The sequence below is a fragment of the Rhagoletis pomonella genome, unplaced genomic scaffold (genome assembly GCF_013731165.1).
Source record: "Rhagoletis pomonella isolate Grant_MI unplaced genomic scaffold, Rhpom_1.0 Rhpom_scaffold_00008, whole genome shotgun sequence".
NCBI classification, from domain to species: Eukaryota; Metazoa; Arthropoda; class Insecta; order Diptera; family Tephritidae; genus Rhagoletis; species Rhagoletis pomonella.
Genome location: NW_023458562.1, coordinates 37,748,658 through 37,757,205, shown reverse-complemented (window position 1 = coordinate 37,757,205; position 8,548 = coordinate 37,748,658). Strand labels below are relative to the sequence as shown.

Below are 8,548 nucleotides of genomic sequence, written 5' to 3'. Positions count from 1 at the left end.
TTTTTTTTTTGTATTGGGAGTGATGCAGTCTAATGTACATATGTAAATTCAAAACGTTTAAGCTACTCTAACGCCTGTTTATTATTCACTTTGAATTCTATTTAAACATCTCGTGCTGTTTTGCATCCTCTGGCGGCACCTCCGCAATACACTTTCTCATACAAAAGGGCAGTCTCAATTTACTTAACATGAACTTGTGCATAATACAAATTTTCCAACATCAACCGAACGGCGATGTCTACGACACAAACAGCATTTTAAGCAGGCGATCAATACGAGATATTTGTATACATACATAAATACGTTTGTATGTTTTTTACCTTTGTATCTGGTGGTTGACTTTCAAAAGCCGGTAAAAAAAGTAAATAAGAACGTAGTCAATGAATAGTGAGTGACATTAACCGTGGCGCCTTTGAGAGGTTTCGAAGCATTATTTTAGTAAGGCAATTTTCTTAAGGCTTATTGCCTTAGAACGATAATGACTATATATAGTATATATGTGTGTATATACCTATATGTATTATCTTAATTATTTTTTTATTTTTATTTTTTAAGCTTGTACCCACAATAGTATAAAGTAAATATTTGATTGTCATATAAATTTTCGAAAACGGTATTTTTTAGACCAAAAGGGGGGCAAAAGCAAACAAATTAAATGATGTATAAAAGAGCCGATTCCAAAATTGTCAAAATGCTCACGTCAGTTAACATAATTTCTCGTGGGCCTTTTTAGAGAGAAATCCACGATTAGGTAATAACATAAAAAGATACAAAGCTCTACCCTCCTACCAAACCAAGGCGCTCAAACTCTTCGTTATGAACCTTCATGGTAACTACAAACATGTACCAAAATGCAATCAGATGAAACGCTCTGGGGGAATTGAGGGACATAAAACTTCGTCACTAAAAAATACCGGACTTCTGCCCTGCTAAATATAAGTTAAAAGAATACACGACGCCGACCTTTGGTTTGGAAAATGGTTTTGCAATACAGATGCTTTCTTTTTTACTAACACCTTTTTTTGCAACGCTTTCGTATTCAGATTTTGCTACAAATCGTAGAAATGGTATGTTGCTTCCGAATCGTATTTCCGATTTTCGAAATTCGTAACAATGGCATGCATAAAACGAACGAGTAAGAAATCGACAGCATTTTTTACGTAATTTTGTACGACAACAATTCAGTGTCGGAAGCGAGATAAAATATGTAAATCGATGTGTGTTTGCATAAAATATTAGTGGTGTTCTTTTAAACAGATAAACTTCCCTTTCGCATAAACATATACTTTTATCCACTGCTTTATATAAACGAACAAAAAAGAATGTTTGTTGACCCTTATCGAGAAACTTGGGTCCGGTTTAGTTATTTGCACAATGTTTTTCGGTTGTTGTGTCCAAACCCATAACCCGAATCTAAAAACTTTAACATAGACGTGTAGTCAAAGGATTAAATTTAAACTAAAACAAGGGTTTCAAATTTGCGAGTACTAGTTATTAATAAATTCGGTTTGCACTATTAACTTTTTTTGTAAATTTCAATGTTGGTTCTCTCGGAGTTATATGCACAAGAAATATTGTATACCTTTTCGGAATTGCGGAAGCCCCTCTTCTCCGGCAACACAGAAAGGAGAATTCTACTTTGTAAGGGTTATAATCCTTAACCGCGGTCGAAGGAAGAAGCAAGCGCAACAGGTGGTGGACCTAACGAAGAGCATTTTTCAATGGCTTGGAAGAAGCTGTTATTGCATTAACTGAATTGAGAATCGGTTCTTCAGGCATAGGAGCAGTTATGGCTAGTGGTTCAACAATTCAACCAGAAGCTGACATATGTAGATGCGTCCATGGTTACTATGCCCGACAGCTCCGCATATATTTGTGAATACATTTCCATAGCGCACTCTTATTCCGCTGCTAAAATTGCAAATGAAATATGTGGAATCCATCGTTTCCTACAAAATATGTAAAATTAAACAATTTTAGTATAAATAAGCACTTGATGAGTTTTTTTGATTGCTTTCCACCTTGGTTCCGCAAGGATTGCAGCATGTCGATTTGTCGTTTTTTGCAACGCAGCTACGAATCACGAATTACGAAAATTCGGGTTCAAGATTAAGGATGTAAAATTGTGCTTTCGATATCACCACACTGTGTTTTAAAGCTAAGTTGATTGTAATTAAGTATGCCACGCTGTGGCTGATCAGAGTTAAGCTTAACCTACAAAAAGTCTACATTTTCTTTGACAGTCAAGCCGCTATTAAATCTTTAGAATGTTGCTTGACTTTCTCTAAAATAGCTATTGCTCATACACTGAGAAAAAAATCAACCAAAAATTTGTTATCTAAGACGCTAGAAAAATGCGTTGATTTTTAACATTGTTTTTTTATTCACAAGACAAACAAAATGGGGATGATCCCATACGTACATTAGGGCGGGTCAATTTGTATGGGAGATATTTTCGACTAGACTCGTAAGGCACAGAAGTATTCTATGTGCAATTCTAAGAAAATTTTCCGAAGAAACCAATGAGTCTAAAATCAATTTAGTGTTTACCAAATTGCGAAAATATTTTTTCTTAGCAGTTTGCTATAGTGTCATAAAGGAGCGCTTAATTTTTTTTATGAAAACATGCTATGAGGGTTTTTGGTACTTCCAAAATTTCTTTGGCTGAAAAAAAGGCTTTGTATTTTCTAACACCGCTCACGCATTTTATAATATTGTCATTTTGAGCAACGATCTGATTTTCAGGCAAGGGCAGAAAATATCCCTTTTTTGTCTTACAAGTGTGTGACATTTTAAGTACCGTTTTCTCATGTACATAGGTTTTAAATGTATCTGTCCTTCAAATACATATTTGCCTTTATTTTAGAACCGAGCACGAAAAGAGAAGGAGGCAATCAAAAGGCGAAAATTTTTGGTACAAACGAAACAGCCATTAATTAAAGGCAAAGAAGGCAACTATCAGGAAAAGGCAAAAAAAGGCTCCATCAAATGTGTATATTTGGAAGCAGGGAAAGCTAAATCGTGGTAATTTTTAATTGAAACTAAATATTCTATCTCTTAGCAGGAAAAAGGCAACTTTAATAAAATCCGTTCCGAATCAAAATCTTGTTACACATGCATACACATTGTTATTGAAGGTCTTCCAAGCGCCAGTAAATAGAAATAAATTAATCTACGCGTATACATATATGTAGTTATTTATATACTACATATCGACGCCTCCAAGCCATAAGTCTGCCTAAAACACTAATGACTTAGCATGGTATGGTTAGAAGGTGTCGATATGTACTACATACAGATGTATGTAAGTATTTACATCCAAAGTTTAGTATATATGTATATAGATTTCACGCAGAACAAATAAAAACGTGCTAACAGAAAGCTGTTAGAAATCGAAGTCATCTGGCGGTCAAGCACTACACATTTTAGATATCATGATACAAACCCAATAAACATTTGGGTTGGAGACCAAGTGGAGATCCAATCAAAATTCCAACGTCCAATGTTGATTTTCAAGTGTACCTCAATTGGAGAACCAACCCATTCTCCAACAAAACGGCACATTTTTTGTATGGAAAATAATCTGAGTTCTCCACTTGAGAAAAGTTTGGATATCAATTTGAATTCAAACTTTATTCGACTTTTAGTCAAACCTTGGGAAAAATTTTGTAGAAAAATGTTGGATCTCCACTTGAGAATGAAGAATTTCTCAAATATTGGAAAAAAGTTTGAAAAATTTTTGCTTTGTGCATATTGGGAACTTATGTGAATGTGTATGTACATATGTATGTATTTACATACTTTCGCATAATATACTAATGGTGATTTCCTTTCTACCGACAAATTTTGTCTTCTCATACAAAGAAGAAGGCAATGAAAAGGCAACATTTTAAGTAGAAAAGAAAACGTCATTCGACGTCATTTTGACAGCGGACACGCATTTTCATGGTATACCAGTTTGATTTTTGCATACAAACAAATGGCCGGTGGCTTTAGAGGTCAACAATTAGATGAATGTGAAGGGTAATTGATTTTGCACAAAATGGGAAAAATAAATTGTAAGTATACAATTTGGATGTGAAATTGTGTGAAAATCGAAAAAAGGATGCGAAAAATTCATTCGCCAGCCGCTAAGTTTTGTGGTGATAGCTGAAGCACGGGCATATGATATTTATAAATGCAAGCACGTGTACACATACATATATGATCACTTCACAAATGTATGCGAAAAATATTTATGTACATACATATGTGTACAGTGTGTATATTAGGGTGCCTCACCAGAAAAAAAACAGTGTTTTCCAACGGAAATTCAAAACTTATTATATTTTAAAACGTTCGCAAAAAGATTTTCGCAGAAAATGTTAAGATTTACATAAGCTGGGCCGATTTGAAAATATCTCCAAAAATCTCACTATTTTCATTATGTTGATAAAATTGTTAAACAGTACTTTCCGGGCCTTTTAAGTTTAGTATCCAGCTCGCAAGAAAAGCAAAGACTCCATATAAAAAACGCTCAGGAAATGGCGTGAAGATTATTATGTGTCAAATTTTCTTAAGGCTGTTCGCAGTTCGTAAGAAATTTCCTACGCTTTCTAAAGTTTTTTTTTTGTGAAAAAAGCACCCAGGTTTGCAACAGAAATATATGTATGCCCGTTCCATATTTTGTGAGGTAAATAAGAGTGAGACAACGGTCTGCAAAATATCAGATGTCAAAATTCCTTGGACACACAAATGAAATATGCAATGGCAACTTTTTTCTCGGCCGCTTCCTTAAAAGAGATTTTTTAGAAAAAAATATTAAAAAAAATTAATTTTATTTATAAAAAATACAAGATTTGGGCATGTATCTTCAAATCGATCTGGCTTACGTAAATCTTCATATTTTAGCGGAAGTCTTAAAATATAACTAGAGTTCACTCTTTGATGCGAAACTGTGTGCGTTTGAGCGAATGTGCGAAAATCGGCAGTTTTTTTGCAACAAACATACGGCACTGTTATGGCGTCGTTTCGCACAAACGCACAGCAAAGCAACAAAACAATCGAAAAAGTAGCGTTCGCATTTTCGCATCAAAGAGTGAACTGCCTTATAATAAATTTTATAATTCCGATGGAAAAAAGTACAGATTTTTTTATGGAGAGTGATGCACCCTAATGTACATATATGTATGCTTAAGATTTTATTGTTGTTCGCAAGCCGTCGATTTTATTTACATAACTTCGATAGCACGTATGATTCACGTGAACAGTAGGCGCGCGTAAAAAGTATAGAGAAGATTGAAAAAAAAGCTCGCGTGAACTTATATTGGCGTCACTTAATATGTACTTATCAAAATATTTATAATATTTAAAATAAAACATTTCTATAGAACAATGAACGATAGTTATTATAATTTTGTAGAAATTCCATTCCGTCGTACACAAACAATTTTATTTGACAGTAATCATGTAGACTAGCGATAGGCGATATAAAATGGTTCAGTGCTGATAAAAAAATTGCGTCTTATTACACGTTGAGTTAAACTACAATAAATAAAATGACAATAAAAACAGTAAAGAAAGAATTAGATACTTCAAACTTCAATTAAATAATCAATTAATTAATTTTAATTTTAATTTGTCATATTTAATTTTATTATTTTTTATATACATATGTATATATGTACATACATATAGTGTTTTTTAACACAATTTAATTTTAGACTAATATGTATCCTGGTGGGAGTACGTGCATAATTCAAATAAATTCTATTTAAGGAATGTTCTTATACTCACTCCGATTTGTTAGAACAAACATAACGATACTATATTTTTGGCACGTTGAAAATTCTTAAATTTTTCGCAAAAATACTTATAGTATATTTAAAAAGATTTGCGTCAAATAGGTGTCAACTGTGCAAATTTCACATGTTTATCACTTAGTGCGTCAATAGAGATACTGAACTTCTACTTCTACTTTTACTTTTTAAACAAAACATCAGTATATTTTTACCACTGCAAGTAAGAGCTTAACATAAAATTTACTTAAATGGCAGATAATATATAATTTATTTATTTCTACCTATTCAAATTTACACTCGTCGCTTTGTTCTCATTATAATTTTGTTCTATTTTTAACAAATTTCATATAATAAATTCACCAAACGACGTCATAAATAAAATAAACACAGGCGGTACACAACTGCTTAGTTATAATCATACATTGATATAAGTACATACATACATATCGCCGGTGATACTGAAAAACGGTCTATGTCTATTAGTACCCTTGACACTTAGATGGTCTCTTACTTGCACCGGAATGCATCGGCAAATCGTTACACCCTAATAAACGAATGACAAAACTGTCTACCTTTGGCTGATGAAGATGAACGATTGCCCGAAGCTATCGGATACAAATAACCGATCAATTAAGCACCAAAGGTAATAAGTCACTTATAGAACGTTTTGCAGTATCACCGACATATGTATGTACACATGTGTGCATTTTGTAGGCATAAAAATTTAATATGTTTTTAACATTGCAGAATTCTATCTTTAATACAATACAAAAAAAGGAGAAAAGGAGAACAAGAAAGCGTATCCGTAAAACGTTTTTCGTCGCATATGCCCATCCAATCGGTAACTTTTCAATAGTTGAGTAGATAGAGGCGTGTAGTATGTACTTTGTTCGCCTTCAACAGCGAAAAGTGGGCCAACATGTGTACATAAGAGGCACTAGAGAAACGCTTCAAGATCTCCTATATTTACAAGCTGACTAGTAGAGACTACTAAAGCCCATAAACACAAGAAAACCATATCGGGAGTAGCACAATGCTCAAATTTCGGTTCAAATCTTTGGAGCTATGCTGGCTTATAAAAGATGACAAACTTAATTAATGACAAATATGAAACGTCAAACTGAAGTAATGCGAAGTGTGGTCCATTCCCCTGCCTGCAAACAAAATTACATTATTTTCACATGATTTAAGTTAACGTAACTTTATTTCATATATTTTTTGTATATTTTCATTTTAATTTTTTACGATTTTTTATTTATTTTTTTATTGTTATGTCTTTTAATTTATTTTTTATTTTATTTTATGTGTTTTATTTTATTTATTTATATTTTTTTACTAAAACTACAATTTCTATCTTATGATTTATTTAATCATAAACAAAATATTCAACTAATTAAATAAAACTTCTAAATGAAAGTTGATTTCAATCCTATCTACAAACAAAATACATAAAGCAAAACACTTTAAATGCACCACTGGGGGTTTCCTTGTGGAAAATCACGTTTCCTCACGCCTTTGCGGCAAAGGTTACATATGCTTGCCGTGCATACTTACGTATGTACATATGTATTTAAAATAAAAATAACTTGTAAGTATTGCATGTAAGAATAATAGCACTCGACGCCAAAGCAAAAAAAAACAACAAAAATAAAAAATTGTATAAGCATCTTATTGTACAACATATAAGTGACGTTTAACGAACACATGAATGACCGCAAATCAAAAGTGCATAAAGGGGGGAAAAACAAGGAACTATTAAATTATTATGCAATTGAGAAAACAGCACTAATACCAAAAAAAAAGCGTCTGCGTTGGCACAGAAGAATGCATAAAAAGTAGAAAAATAATGAACAAGCACTGAATTTGTTGTAAAACATTTAGTTAAGCTAACATACTCGCGGGGTTTCCCCTCTTTGTTGCCCTTTTAAATCTGTTATTCAGCAAAAATATGTGCCAGCTAAAATTTCCATATAAATTCCGGTTGTAATTAATTCATTTTTTAATTAAAATCGATGAAAGCAAAAGGTTTTTTTTATTATTGTGGCTTCACTTCTTATTTTTTAAATTTATCTCCACTATGTTTTTCAAGTTACAATTTTTTGTTATTATTTTGTGGAAAATTTTATTCATGCTTTAACGAAAACCATATAAATCAAACTTTATAAAAAATTTTAACAAATTTCCCTCAGAATTTCGAACTTGTTAATAGAAATATTTAGAAGATTTTTGTATAATAAAGTGCAAGTTTCATCGAGCTGACTGGGACTATATTTTTGTTTTAATTTTATTATATTTTTAACCGGCTTCAAAAAATGCAGAAGGTTATCAATTCGTCGGAATATTTTTTTAATTTTTTATTTTTTTTAATGTATGTTACCGCATAACTTTGGAGCACGTCAACTGATTTCGGTAATTATATTTCTATCTCACAGTTGGTCCTATACTAATTTGGTTTAAATCCGATCATTGGATCATAATTATTATGATAAAGAAGTTTACAGTACGTCTTAATTTTTGTATGAGAATTGAAGTCGGTTGTGGTGTTTGCTTAAAAATTACTTTTTTAGATTTACTTTGTTGTGTAAATAACTTGTTTTAAATTTTATTTTATTTTGTCTTTATGTTATTATAAAATACATTTCTTTTTAATTTTGTAAATAATTATTTTATTGTGCTTTAATTTTAATTTTGATTTTATTTTTTTTTTTTACTAACACGTTTATTTATTTTTTCATTTCATTTTTTATTTCAGTCCATTTTATTTTTTC

At 31.9% G+C, this 8,548-nt stretch overlaps 1 protein-coding gene across 6 annotated transcripts in view; it reads right to left on the bottom strand.

The window, feature by feature from the left end:
• The window catches only part of LOC118744820 (pyruvate carboxylase, mitochondrial), a 38,967-nt gene that overhangs the window by 29,423 nt on the left and 996 nt on the right, over nt 1-8,548 (bottom strand). The window lies entirely within an intron of this gene.